We start from the raw sequence: 15,381 nt of genomic DNA, 5'->3' as shown, positions 1-15,381 counted from the left end.
TCCTTCATTATGATGATTGATGATGATGATGATGATGCTGATGATGATGCTGCTGCTGCTGCTGATGCCACCAGTACTAGAGCTTGAACCCAGGGCCTGGGCTTTTTCCCTCAAGGCTGGTGCCTCTGGCCATAGTTCCAGCATTTTGGTGGTTAGTGGGAGATAAGAGTCCTACCGTGTTTGTCTCTCTGGCTGACTGAACTGCAGTCCTCTGGACTCAGCCTCCTATGTAGCTAGGATTGCAGGTGTCAGCCACCAGTTCCTTGCTTTAGTTTCTTCTTGATCCCTTTACCCAAATGGCTCATATTAGTGAACATATTGCTTTGCTTTTCTCTTCATAGGATTCGCATTTGCTGACCCAAACATATTTAACTTGGTGATCTCCATGAATTTAAAAAGTGCCCCATGTCATCCGGGCCTGGAGTCACTGAGAGCACCTTCTCAGTTGCATCCTGTTCGTGTGTGGCATCTCTCCATGCCTGCTCTCCCAGATGTCTTCTAAACGAGCTAATGGAAATGGTTAACGGTAGGACAGTTTTCTTCTTTTCTCAAGAAACTTTGAAGGCATCAACTTTAATTTGGTAGGAATTCAGGGTACTTCTCATGCATGCATGGTTTAAGTAGAAGCTGAACCACATCTTGTTTTCAGGGTATTAAAATTTTAGGACTTTTTTTCAGTCTCAATGTATTCGATGGAAGAAAATTCAGGCAACTTTTTTTCCGTATATTTTTATTGTAATTATAGAAGGGTTACATTATATTCACCAGATAGAAGGTGCATTACTTCACAAACATTGATACCCTTTCTCATGTCTTGGTCCTCATTTCCCTATCCCCACCCCCGCCCCTCATCTTGTTTTTCCCCCCATTCCCTATCAAATTTCAAATAACTAAATAAATGTATGGACAATATATTAGATAACAAGGTAAAATGCTGTAACAATATGAGATAACCAAGGGACAGCAAAAGAGATGCGAGATAACATAGTACATTAAGAACAACAATCACTCATTATATGGCTTTTGTTTCTATATCCCGGAGGTCCTTTCATTTAGCATCATCTTATATGGCCTTATGTGTCTAGGTTTTACTCTATTGTAACTCTGTGCTAGGAGAGCCCAAGGTTTCTACTGATTATGACAAATGATGGAAACCATTGAGTCTGGCTTACTTCACTAAATCTTTTTATTTCCTTATAAATGGGGCAATGTCATTCTTTCTGATAGCAGCATAGAATTCCATTGTGTATAAATACTACATCTTGTTGATCCACTCATCAACTGAGGGGCATTTGGGTTGGTTCCATATCTTCACTATGGTAAATAGTGCTGCCATGAACATTGTTGTGCTAGTGGATTTAGTATGTCCTTGTTTTTGGACAATTGGGTAAATGCCAGTAACTTCTTCTTTTATGCTACTTGCTGTCACCGTGGAATGATCTGCTGGCATTTTAAAATCTAGATGGCAAGAGACAAGCTTACTCCATAATTTCTAATCTGGCCTATACTCGGAGTCTGGCTTTTAGGATGGCTGTTGATGTCACTGAAACTGGAGTCCTGACCCCTGTCAATCACCTTTCCGGGTCTTCCAAACATTTCCTTAATCTCTACCCCTATTCTTCCATTCCTGGACTCATTTTGCTGTTTCCAACTTCTGAAGTGATTCTCACCCTGTTGTTCCTTTTTTAAAAATTTTAATTGACAATAGAATTTATTTCGGACTTGTTCCTATTCATAACTCCATTAGGCTCATTTCTCTAATCCCACCCCTGTAAGCCATTGATATCCAGTTCCAGTTCCTGAGTCACTTTTAATGGTAAATATTTCCCACTTCTGTATCATCTCTGTCACAAACCAGTAACTATCTTTGGCCAGGAATTTAGTGACCCAGTGATGGCCTTCAAGTTTCTGTATGGCTCCTGTTGTCCACAATACCATGTAGACTCTCCTTTTCCCCTGGGTATTATAGTCATGATTAAGAATTCTTCCACTCATCTCTTATTATTGTAGTTTAGGCTTTTTAATCTCAGTTCTTACTATTACAGTTCGACTCCTTTCTGGCATTGAGGAATGCCTAGCCCATATAAGGGCTATAAAAATCATGTGGTATATGATGGGATAGATCAAATGTTTTTGTTAGTTGCCTGTGGCCCATCTAACTGTGTTAATAATTCTGATTTGGTTATTTTTCAGATATGGTGCCTCTTTGTCTCTGTCTGTCTGTGTCTGTGTCTGTCTGTCTGTCTGTTTGTCTGTCTGTCTCTCTCTCTCTTTTCTCTTTCTCTCTCTCTTTCTCCCCCTCCCTCTCTCCAATCCTCACCCAACTCTCTCTCCCTCTCCTCCCCACTCCCTTCTCTTCATCCCTCCCTCCCTGAGGGTTGGAATTGGGCTTCAGTCTCCCTACCTATGCTAAGCTATAGCTGGGTTTACAGGCATATATCATCACTTCCAGCTTGTTTGTTGATACAGGCTCTTTTTCCTTCCTGGGACTGACTTCAAACCTGTATCCTCCCAATCTCTACTTCTCTAGTAGCTAGAATTACAGGCATGTACTCTCATGTTCAGCCCCCAACAAACTTGCGTAATAGATTTTCCTGGACCTGAAATGATACCAATACAGATTCAGTTGATTCAATGTAGATTCAGTTGGTCAATACTTTTAATCAACAATTAGAAAGTTTGTCTCTAAAAATTGTTTCCTTGGACTTGGGAGTTTATTGAAACATGATTGTTTTTCATTCCTTTTTTAAGCATTTTGTTTTGTCTGTGTAGATAGGAATGCCAATGTTTTCTTCCCTATCACGTTACTGGAAAATGGGGGTAAAATTGCACTCTACCAATCTTATGACAAACAGCTCTGATTCTGTGAAGGGGTTCTGAAGACCCCTTGTCTTGCATGGCTACCATCTGGTTCTTATTCCTATAGCTAGAAGCCTCTCAGATGTTTGCCAAGGAGACTGTTATTTTATTACACTGCATGACTTGTATTGAGAGAAACTCAAAGGGCTTTGAGGATTTTCTTCTTTGGTATCTAATCATCTGAGAGTTGTCTGAGGTAGGGAAAAGAAAGAGTTATCTCCATGTTGCAGGTGCCATAGTTGTGGCAGAGCCCAACTTGATGTTGGCCTGCCACAAATCAAGGCCCAGAGAAGCCTTTCAACTTCCATCCCAGTGGTCTTGATGTCAGGGGAGTTACATTTTATATTTCATTTGCCCTACATTTTCATTGGCATCTAATAGTGGTATAGTGTGGGAGTGAGGGGAGAGGGAAGTTCATTTTAATCATCCATACATGGATTCGGTGTACTTTGATCCAACTCACTCCCCCATCACTCCCTCTCCTCTCCCCTCCATCTTTCCAGACCAATCTCAGCAAAGTTCATTGTTCCATTTTTGCTAGCTCTCCCACTCTTGTCCACACCTGCACAACACCTATTTCACATTCCTGTCCTTCATTTTATTCAAAAAATATTGTTGAAAGGGGGTTCACTGTGATAGTTCACTCATGTGTATAGTATTTTAGTACCCTTTCCTTTACTCTCCTTTTCCCTCTCCCTGCCACTGTGCTTTGTTTTGCCATCTTCATCCCCAGATGCAACATATTTCCATGCTGTTCACCTTCTTACATTTTCCTTCCTTAGATACTTTTTGTGTTTGTATGGGAAGTATTTCTAGCACTCATTTGGTAGCCAGTGCTCTAATTGTATTAATGTTTCTTTCTACACTAAGCTCTATATTTCCTTTTTCATTTGTTACTCACATGCAATCATAATTGAATTTTATTTTGTGTACGTGTAGAACAATAATAAATATTATGAAACTACTTAATTGTCATCCTGGTATATATCCATAATTCCAGCACTCTGGAGTCTGTGGTAGGAGGATTTCAAGGTCAAAGAGAATCTGAGTTATGTAGAATCTGTCTCAAAAAGAAACATCCAAAACAACCAAACAAGCAAAAATGAATACTATAAAAATGGACACTAGAGATACTAAATAATTACCATAAATATTATTTTTGTACTTCTTTGCAATTATGGTATCTACAATGTGAGTTCATACCAAAGCTTACATATACTATTCCTTAAAGGTTAGTAAGCTCTTTTTACTTCACGAAGAGGATAAACATTTCCTTTCATTAGTACTGAGATTTGAACCCCAGGTCTTATGCATGCTAAGTAGGTATTCTTATGCCACTTAAGCCACATCTATTGTTGTTTTTGCTTTGGTTATTTTTTTCAAGTGGAAGTCCAGATTTTTGCCTGTGGTGGTCTGGACCTTGACTCCCTTCCTTACATGTTATATGGTACAACACCTGGCTTATTAATTGAGATGGAAGTTTCACTAAGTTTTTTTTTTAAACCATAGTGGGCCTTAACCCACAATCCTCCTGATCTCCATTTCCTGAGCGGCAGAGATTGCAGGCATGAATTCAGTTAATATATGTATACATTTTTTTAAAAAAAGAAAAAAAACTGCAAATGTTAAGTTGTGAATCAGAGTTTTTTGGAGTCCTTTAAAGGGAATGTTTCGAGGGACTTCCTTGCCATAAGTCCTGTGGGCCAGGCTTTCTGTCTGACTGAATTTAGCATGCTGTTCTCTTTCACCAAGTGGCATTAATTATACCCCGACTCCTAGATCACTGCAAACATTGAATTTTCTCCAGTTCCTGGAGTCTTATAGGCTCAGTCTCTATTTATTACTATGGGGTTGGGAAAAGACAGGCTCCAACAGCCAGCTGTTTTCCTGGAGTCTGCCTGAGCTCCCTCTCTGATTTCCCTAAGCTCTCAGAGGAGATTGAGAGCACCTGGTGGAAAACAGCCCCCCTCCTTCCATTTTGCTAGTCCTTTCCCTTCACCCCCCTGCTCTTGGGAACACCACCCAACCAGTGGTGGTTTTTCTTTCTTTCTTTTTTTTTTTTTTGTGCCTTGAAACCATTTGGAACTGCTGCAAGGGAGGCCACCCAGAGCTTCTGGGAGCAGCTGTGGCTGTGGGTCTCCTATTGGCCGAGTAGAGAATGTTCTCACTTATCCCATCTCCCTGCCCACCCCCCCTCTGAACATGGGTGGTCATTATCCCTTAGGGTCATGCAATTTCTCACTGTCTGGAGGTGGGAGCTATTGTCCTACTTCCCAGCTCCTTGTTTGAAGTCGGGTTTTTGTAAGGCTTCCGGCTTCTGCTGACTCACACACATAGACACACAGAGAGAAAGAAAACTGCCTCTCTGGCTCAGGAGCCATTCCCAGCAGAATGACTTTTGAAATGGGTAAGGAGATAACAGACTCACTCCCCTCCCCCCTCCACACACACATATACATACCCTTCCCACACTCTCACACACACCCTGCAGTGGTTGAAATAGTCAGTGGAAAGAGCTGTTTTCTGCACATCCACTAAGTTTGAGAAATTTCCTCTTCCCCTTTCAGTGCTGATTCCATTTCCTCCTTCATCCTGTCTCCTCTCTTCAAATGTTGGCTGAGCCACAAGGCCTAAATGTGGCTGGCATGCGATCGCAAGAGACATAATTCACATTGGAGGACATTTTTTAGATTAATAAGCTGAAGGATGCCATTTTTTATTTTGTCCTTTTGGGTTCCTTGGATGAAAACTTGCCATTTATAATGGACATGTTAATGAAGAAGCCTCTCCCCTCACCCCCACCCCATGTTCCTACTTGTGCTAAGCTGTAATTAAAATGTATGAAGGACCTGATTCATGGCGTGTGCACCTGGACTCTTTGTTGAGTCTCTCTTTTTCTCTCAGCAATATGCCATATGAGCAGGCTGGCAGTTGATAGATGTAAAGAAAAAAAAAAAAAGAATCCAGCTTATTTACAATAGAAGCTTGTAGTTTGAAAAGAACCATGTGGATCTGAGAACTGTAAGATTTGTAAGATTTGGCAGGTGTCAATGCTCCCCTTAACCTGAAAAATGTATAGTCAATTTCCCTTCTTAATAACTTTTAAACAATTGTTAGGGCCAGGGCAACAGTTTTAATTCTCAACTAGAGTGATATTTTCTCATGTCATAAAACAGTATTCTCAAGTTTTGTTAGCATATAATGGGACTTTTTATTAGGCCAGGAAAAGAGTATCAGACAGCATTTCTACTTGAAATCATGTGAAAACATCCTAGAATTACTAACCTGGATTCATTGTGTGCTTAGAAAAGCCCAGTATATTAATTCCCTTACATTGTGCAAGTCAGTTCTTACCCAACTAAACTAATCATGGAATTGATAGCATTTGTACCTTTCTTTACATGGTGCTAGACTACTATCAAGATACTAAAAAATTAATCCCTGTCCTCTCTTGGGGATGTCATTTGTTTATGACAATACTACCAAAGAACTTGGAAAACAATTTTTTTCATGTTTTACAGTGTAGCTCCCTTGGGCATCCCCCCACCCTAATTTGTTCTTAATAATTTTCAAAAGAGGCACTGTCTTTTAGCTCTCAAGAATATCTGGACTGTCTTAAAGCAAGCTGTAGCCTGATATGAAAACTCTGCCAATTTCTAGGCAGGGGAAGGTTCTGGAAAGTAGATTATTTCCCCTTGCAGGAGGAATGATTTGTTTTAGAAATGATGTGTGTGTGTGTGTGTGTGTGTGTGTGTGTGTGTGTGTGTGTGTGTGTCCATTTAATATATCCATGTGTAGCTCCAAGTGAAGACATCACCACCCTTTGTTTTCCTGGGACTTTGTCCCCAGTGCTTGTACCTTGAATGCTGATTCTGACAAATAGAGAGGCTGTCTCTATGTGCAAACGCTGCCCATGCCTGCCCGAGTTAGAATTCTTGTTCCAGGCCTCAGGGGACAGAGAGGGTTGTTGTCTGGCTTGCCCTGCAGCCCCTGAGCCCTTGCTGTCTGACGTAGCTGCCTCTCTGTGTATGCCGGTTCTGCCTCCAGCCTCCGATAGGGTAGTGAGAAAGGGTGAAGAAGTGGGAGAAGAGAAATAAATTATTCAGCTTCTGTTAAATGTCAGGCACTAGGCTGGGTGCTGGGTGTATACTCTTCATTGACAAATGAGTTCTTTGAAAATGAGGCAGCCTAGAGCATTAGAGATCAGACTTAAGGATATGACAAGCCAGACTCAAGCCATCACTTAGCCACTTTCAAGATAAATGACTTTTCTGGTTCCTCAATATCCCCATTGGATAGTGAAGGCTGCTTATTAGGAGAGCCCAATGACAATTGCTTATTGTGGAACAAATTAATGACTGTATAAAATTGAGCAGAGTGCTCTGGAATGTTGGTTACATAAAAGCAAAAGAAGCAGAAGTGAATGTTCGACCAGCAAGTCAGCTGGGACAGAATTTGAACTCAGATTCCTTGGCTCAAAAGGGATGACCTATTTACTTCCTTGTACTATTTTTCCTTCTAGTTGGATCTGAGTGGGTATCTTGGTTCTTCTTTCCATTTCGCCTTCCTTAACCTGATCAAGAGTGGGTTTTGTGATCTCTGAATCATTCTGGGTTTCCTACTTGGTTGCTGTAAGAAAGGTAGCTTAGAATCAAGACCCATGCTGGGCTCTTGCCTCGTGCCTATAATCCTAGCTACCCAGGAGGCTGTGATATGAGGATTGAGGTTCGAAGGTAGTCTGGGCAAGAAACTCCAATTAACTGCTAGAAAACCAGAAGTGGCCTTGTGGCTCAAGTGGTACAGCGCTAGCCTTAACCTGAAGAGCTTAGGGACATCACCCAGGCCAAGAGTTCAAACTCCATGACTGACCAAAAAAAAAATCAAGATTCAGTGCTTTAAAATAGATTAACATCTGTCCATGCCATCTATGGGACTGGACCTTTTTCATTGCATAGGGAATCTTGTAGGATGAAATAAGTGATGTTCTTTCCTGTGATGAGTTGAGCTATGGCTTCTTTTTTTCTTTTTTTCATATATTTTTTATTGTAATTAATAGAAGGGTTACATTATATTCACCAGATAGAAGGTGCATTAATTCACATACATTGATACCCTTTCTCATGTCTTGGTCCCCATTTCCCTCCCCACAGCTATGGCTTCTTTTCCTCTCTCAAACATAACAGCTTGTGGGGAGCAGGGCTGATGTCATACCCTTCCACCTGTGCCCACCCCAAGGCAGTGGGCTTGCTGCCAGTCTTCTGGGTGTAGCTCAGAGGTAAGTGATTCGAGGAAACAGAGGTCCATTTTGGATTTTCTTTTCCTGTCTGTGGGACATTTTGATTTTTTGTTTCCTTTCTAGGGTGGCAGGGTAGAGTATATGGCCTACATTTGGGGAGCTTTCACTTGTAAGCCTGTGGTCCTCTCTCCTCTTGACCTTGCAAACACTGCAGCCAGCGTAACTCAGGCCAACTTCCTTCTCTTCAGAAATGCTGCTGAAGCTGTAGCATAAATATACTTACTGAGTTCTTTAGGTACAAGGAATATAGCATTTGATCTCTGATAAGGAAAATGTACAAGGATTGGGGTGACTTTTGTCCCTGTCCCACTTTGTTCCCCTCCACATATCCCATTTATTTTGGATGGTCGTTCTCAAAAGTTCAAAGATGTACGTCCGCTTCATGGGGTTCTGACTGAGGCTTCGGGGTCTTCAGGGAAAGATGGTGCTATTAATAGAAGGTGGATGTGTGTGGTTTATTTTTGTTTTCAAAATGGAAATGTTTCGTCGGGATTTTGGCATGCACTCTGATATGTTGAAAGATGAGAAAACATCATTTTGGAAACTCAGCACATACCATATTAGGGAATTTACAGTGCCTCTGATTTCACATTTAATATTTTAATTGCCTGGCTTAGTAGCAGAAAAAATTCAGGCTTCACTCTTTTATTTATGGTTACCACTTACTTCCCCCTTTACAGTGGGGGACTGTTGGCAGCTTCAGCTTCCTGTCCCCGTCTCAATGTGGACTGCTAGCTGTGAGCAAGAAGAGCATCACTTGAATGAATTTCATATTGACCTCTGACACACTGGGTTACTGCTTTTCATGATACCACACATGCAGTTGTTTCCTGTGGTGCTTGTAAATACTCTGAATGTGCAACGAACCCTGAGTTGTGTTTCTGAAGCATTTAAGTTGTCTTTGAACAAAGGGTGCTGTTCTGAACATTATGAAAAACACAGAAACCACCAAAGCAGATGTCGCCATCTTGGCATGGCTTTCTGAAAGCAATATTTAAGAGGCAAGCCGGTGTGTTATAGAGGTACATAGAGCTAGAGGCAGGCACAAAGAGAGATGGTGGCTTGGAAGGGGAAAGAAGGGCACAGACAGAGAAGGAAGAATGGAGGGAAGAAAGGGAAGGAAGGAGAGAAGAGGAGAGGGTGGAGGGGAGAGGGTGGGGTTTAGTGGTTAATGGCATCTAGGCCTCCTGGAAAGATCAAGACTCAAAGTACAGTCCAAATTTACTCTCCTTATAATTGTTTTCTTATGGCAAAAGCAATGATGAAAGGATTTCTAAGTTATTTTCTGTAGACAATGCAATGTGGGAACATTTTAGACATCATTTATAGAGTCACACCTAGTTAGGCAGTTTAGAGGGACTATAACGAAGTTTCACTACACATTCTGCTTTCAAATATAATTTAATCTATCCTGATTGTAGACAGTTTGGAAAATGCAAACCTTGAAAGAAAATAAAAATCACCTATAATCACATGATCTAGAGAGAATTTGGATGTGTTTCATTTTTAGAATCTATCTCTAAGTGCTTATGTCTATATGTATTTTTATATATGTTTCATCATACTGCATACACATGTTTTCGGACCTTCTTCCTATAGCAATTTTTTTTAAAAATGTAATACTTAAAGCATAGTTCAGTAGGGAATTACACTAGCCTGGTGTATATGAGGCCTAAGATTCTATCTTCAACAAAAGGTAGAAAGAAAGAAACATGTTTAATTGTTGTGATAGCATTTTTTGATGTAGCTGTATCACAGGTTACCATTTCTCAATGTGTTTTCTAATTCCTGTACTTGTAATATTAGTAGTTGTTTTTGTGTTAGGTTAAGTAATGCTTTGAACATCTTTGGGCATGGATTGTTGTTTTATGTTTCTGTTTTTTTTGTTGTTGTTAAATTCCTGATTATTTTATCAAGTTTCTGTTTGAGCATAGCTATATCTTCAGGGTTCTGGTACATATTGATAAGCTGCTTCCCAGGAGAATTGTGTGCATTTCGCACTAATATTTCAGATTGCCTGTCTTGCTGCACTTAGCTACCAAATATCTTTTATAAATAGACTTCCTAGAGATGTGTTTCAAATTGAATCCCTGATTCAAACCTAGTTTTGTCATAAAAATAGACTTCCTAATTTAATAGGATACCCTATTTGTTACTTCAGTGGTTTTTGTTATTGTTGTTGTTAATTGTTTCTTTTGCTGGAATTTATGTTCTAATCTCATTCTTGGCCATTTTTTTATTGGATCTTAAAAATTTTCTATGACCCCCTTTACAATTTTCTCTGCTACAATTTTAACAATATCTTTATTGATTTGTGTGTCTATTTATTCATGACTTTAACTTTCATTTAGTTTATTTCCTTTTTTGCATGTAGACATTTAAATGTTACTGTCACACCATTTTTTCTTTTCATTTTTCATCTTCCCTTTCTTTTCTCTTTACTGACATGATAATGGCCTTCATAGTTTTGTTTTCTTCTTTGTCTATTCTTCATTTTTCTATATTTCTACCATCTTTTATTGGCTTACTTTTCCAAACTCATGATCTTCCTACTGTGACCAAGTCTTGCTTTCTTCGGAGTTCTCTTGTTGTTGACATGGACCTGACTGCTATCCTGGGCTCTTTTTCCCCCTTATTTCTTTTCTTTTTTAAAATATAGACACCACATTGTGTCTTTCATAATTATCATTAATTCAGTCTTCATTACTAGTCATCTGCCCTCATTTCTCCTCAACCCACATTTGTTTTGGGGAATCGTTAGTATGTCTCATGTGTATGCTTTGTTACCCTGTGATAGATTTTTCACAGACAGATGGCAAATACCATCATTCGTGGAAACCTGGTCTCCACCTTGTACTCCAAAACATATAGCAACCACAGAGTTCCATGAAGACCAGAGTTGGCTTAGGGTGGGCGTGGCACTCTGTAGTATGGTATTGATGATAATTCTGGTGATTTTTTTCCATCTTGTTTCTCCATATTCACTCACTTTTCCATTGCTTCTACCTGATTTTATTCCTCATTTTGAGGATGAAGAATTAACTTGGTATACACCTATTAGAAGCCACCATCCACGTTTTCTCATCTGCTTTTAAAACCTTGGGTCCCTTCATGATCTATTATGTTTATCAACCACAGAGTTTAAGAACCATTTGGGTTATCTTCCTGTCACTGGGGTAAGTTTCTCAAGAAACAAAAACAAATTAAAAAAGGAGGATTTATTTTAGTTCACAGTTTCTAAGGTTTCAGTCCAGTTTCTCTTGGCCTTATCACTTCCTGACAGCCAGGAAGCAGAGAGAAGGAAAATGGAAAGAGCCAGGGTTCCAGCATCCTTTTCAAGATCATGTTCAGGCATGTTACTTCCTTCCATGAGGGCCTGCCTCCTGATGTTTCAACTACCATCATCTGGGATGATAAGCCTTAGGGGGATACTTAAAATTGAAACCATAACAGCATCATAAAGTGAACTGACAGCCAATTTTGTCATATTATCTGTCAGATGTTTTTGTTTTCTTGGCAGCCTCCTTGCTGTTATTTTCTGACTCTTAATATATTTCTTGGTTTTCATCTTCTCTGCCAAATCTCCCCCTTTTATTACCCATCCTCAACCCCTTGGATTGGGTTCTATTGATTGTATGAAACCCACCTGCCTTGAGAAAAGGGGCAACCTGACATGCATGTGTAAAGCATGAGAATGTGAGAAGGGGAAGTAAAAATCCGGAAACATTAGATCAAGAAGAGGGAGATGGACATGAACTAATTTATAACACTTTATAGATCTGACTGAGATTTATTATAAATAAACCTATATGTGGAGGATAGATAGGATTTAGATGAGGTATGGAGAAAGAGATGTCATTTAGCAAACACAATGCAAAGAAACACATGGTCAAGATCCTGTATTGGTATTACAGGTTGAGCATATTGACATGACACCCCCAGATTCTGGATTTCAGATTTCACATGTCAAAATTAGGGGCACTGCATTATAAACATTCCAAGGGTAGGATCTCAAGAATTCTGGAATTCTTCCAGTCTCAAGCATTGTGGAATGGCAATACTCACTCTGTGGTAATACTTATTAGAAATGACATCATTTATAAATGAGGACATTTAGACACAGTGGATATCTACATCACGAATGGGCAGGAGGAGAACATAATTATTTCTTACAATGAAGTCAGTCTCTGCTATCCATGGATGCCTGCTTTGAATTTCTGTGACTACTGCAGCATGCAGGCTCTTCTTGTCTCCCTATTTAGCCTTGTATGGAGAAGTGCCACATATACAGACTTACTAAAATTTTTAACAAAGTAATTTCCAACTATGATCTCATTCAATGTTTATAATGTTGGATGGGCATTGCACTAATCTCCAAGTAGGAATATGAGGTTCTCAAGGGTGTATTTTTCTTGGGGCCCTGAAACTAGTATGTGAGGCTCAGGTCCACTCTGGCCAGTAGTAAGTCATGCCTTATTATCCACCTCATTTAGTCATTACTTGTTCCTATCTTTAGTCACAACTTCAATAATGTTTGGAAACTCTTTATTGACCATCTACTATATGCTAATCTTCAGGATGAAACAAAGATAGAGAAGATATATTTCTTACTCTGCCTTCCCGTTAGGTGGGGGCTATAGATTGGACTCAGTTACTCCTCAGTTATAATTGCTCTGATGGGAAACATGGCTTGTACCACCCAGAAAGGACCTGTATGTTGAAATGGTGCCTGTAACTAAGGATTCCTGGAGCAAGTCATCTCTGAGCTGAGAGACTGGGAAAGGATTTGATGTTCTTTACTGAAGTTAATAACATAAAAGGCTGTTGGTGAGATGGTTTATAGTAGTTCCCCCTTTACCTGGGGTGTAAAGCTCTATAGTCAAGGCTTGGAAATATTATTATAGAGAAAGAGGAAAATGGCATCCACAGAAGAATACACTGTAATAAAATATTGTCCATTGTTATAATCTACTATGTTATTGCGGTTAATCTCTTTCTGTTCTTCAGTCACAAATGAAGCATGCTTGTAAGTATGTATGGGATAAAAAGATTATAATATATATATATCATTGTATATATGTCATCTGTGATTTCTCTATTCTCTGGGGATCTTGGAATTTATCCCTCACTGAGAACTGAGAAGAGGAGGGACTGCTATACAAGGGCATGTACACACAATGAATTTGTGTGGAAGGTTAAGAAGTGCCATTGAAAAGCAGCACAAGATGAAGTTGTAAGGACAAAAGTTGGAGCCCAATCACTTGTTGTTCTCAGAGAACAATGAAAGGTCAGGTGGTGATGTGCAGACAGATTTTCCTGAGCTGGGTAGGAAGGGGAGTCCATTATTGCCCTGTTTGTCGAAGTCAGCTAAAATGAGACTGTGAGCAGACATGTGACGGGCACTTTTCTGCAGCCTCTGGAGTAATGGTGTGTAGGAATGGAAAGGCCTTTCCTCTAAAGCAAAGCTAAAAATGGGAGAGAGTATAAAGTGGAATTGTTCATTACTCCATGATTCGATTCCAAATGAAACCTTCTCATTCTTCTCAGCATCAGTGAAGCTCAAATCAGAGAAAGAGCTTTCAAAGTCATAATCTCAAAAGAGACCTGGCATCCATAATACCTTTTACCAGCTGGATATCACAGAGAAGCCTGAGTTCATTGCAATTGTACATATTGTTTTCTTTTTCCATAAACAAATAAAATGTATTTTTTAATGTATTGTTTAAATACACATACACACTCACACACACATACATTTTTTTCTGAATGTTTATAACAATTTTAAGGTCTCTGTAATAGTTCTAATTTCTAAAATCCATCAAATGCTAAATTAGCTCAGAATATTTTTTCTGATGGACCTGGGGCTCACCAATCAAGAGCACACACAAGAGGTTAAAACCAAGAAGCTTGCAGAACATGGAAGCTGTCACATCAGGTAAGTAGTAGGTGTCAAATTGGACCGATCTGGCTGAATGTCTTGACTAATAAAGCTACTTTACTTGTATCTACCTATCTTTCCCCTTTATTTAACTAGCCCTTTCTACATTTCTCTCACTAGAAAAACCCTTTTAGAGAATACCCTTTCCTTTCCCCAAGAGTCATGATGCATTATCCCAAGGAGCTGTTTAGAAAGAATTAACAGGTTAGGGTGTATGGTGGAAGAAGCCAATACAGATACAGGTCCTGGTTGTCACTGGAGAACCTTGAACTTAGAGGCTTCCCCCTTTTGCTGGAGTCTTTCAAGCAGCCTCATTGTTTCGATTACCTTGGTAGAAAGAATATGTGAGGGCCCTGCCTGCCTTGCTGTCTGGTTGTCATGGAAACCTCCATTCCACACACCTGATTCACACATCATGCTTGACTAAGTCCAGACAGAGGTCACAGACTGGCATTTGCCCTTTGTTTCCCCTTCTTGTGTTTTCCAGGCACTTAAAGTGGATACAGAGAGATGAGCCATGGGCAGCAACACTGTTAGAAAGCTCTGTTGTTAGGCAGAGAAATTTGTGAGTTTCTGGGGGAAAATTTAATAACTGTGAAAGGAAGAGCAGAGGCATCAGGAAAAAAAAATAAAAAAGTCCTGTGTATTTTTGTGCTTCTCCTTTAAGGCAAGGTGTTGATCCCATGATATGACTGAAAGTGATTTTCCTGGGTTTCCGGGTGAGACTGGAAATGAGAATACCAGGTTTAGAAGCGTGTGGCTCCTTAGAGGGTTTTCTGTCCCATTTCACTGAATTGCTGCATAATCTGGATTCCGGGGTGTTAATTTGGGTTGGCAGCACAGGCTGAGGCAAGCATCTGTCACAGCTGTCTATTAAGAATCAAATGATTTGGTGGTGGTTCTTATAGCTCAGCTTTACCTTCAGGAAGTGAAATATTTTAGAAAGCAGACATCCTCCTGAAGAAATTATCTTTCATTAAATGGTATGTTTGTTTATGAGTGCTTCTGGTTTTGTTCTGGCTTCTTTCCTCCCCTTCTTTCTGGGACTTAGAGAAATGAGCACTGAAGGTTAGCGAATTACTAACTTTCTTTGCCAAACAATGGGTCAAATAATTTTTCTTTTCATCCTTGTTTATAAAATCAAGATTCAGGGCCAGGAGTTTGGCCTAATGGTAGAGTACTTGCCTAGCATGCACAAAGACCCGTGTTCGATTCCTTGGTACCACATACATAGAAAAAAGCCGGAAGTGGTGCTGAGGCTCAAGTGGTAGAGCTCTAGCCTTGACAA

At 39.9% G+C, this 15,381-nt stretch overlaps 1 long non-coding RNA gene across 1 annotated transcript in view; it reads left to right on the top strand.

The window, feature by feature from the left end:
• The first annotated feature begins 352 nt into the window (after positions 1-352).
• The window catches only part of LOC150048340 (uncharacterized), a 73,065-nt gene continuing 58,036 nt past the window's right edge, over positions 353-15,381 (top strand). Inside the window, exon 1 of the long non-coding RNA XR_016539244.1 lies at positions 353-526. This is a non-coding gene — a long non-coding RNA (uncharacterized LOC150048340). The remainder of the gene's footprint in view (positions 527-15,381) is intronic.

The sequence above is a fragment of the Megascapheus bottae genome, chromosome 22 (assembly GCF_031878675.1).
Source record: "Megascapheus bottae isolate mThoBot1 chromosome 22, mThoBot2.hap1, whole genome shotgun sequence".
Lineage (NCBI taxonomy): Eukaryota > Metazoa > Chordata > Mammalia > Rodentia > Geomyidae > Megascapheus > Megascapheus bottae.
The sequence above is the reverse complement of the archived record's forward strand: the minus strand, read 5'-3'. Positions and strand labels throughout refer to the sequence as shown.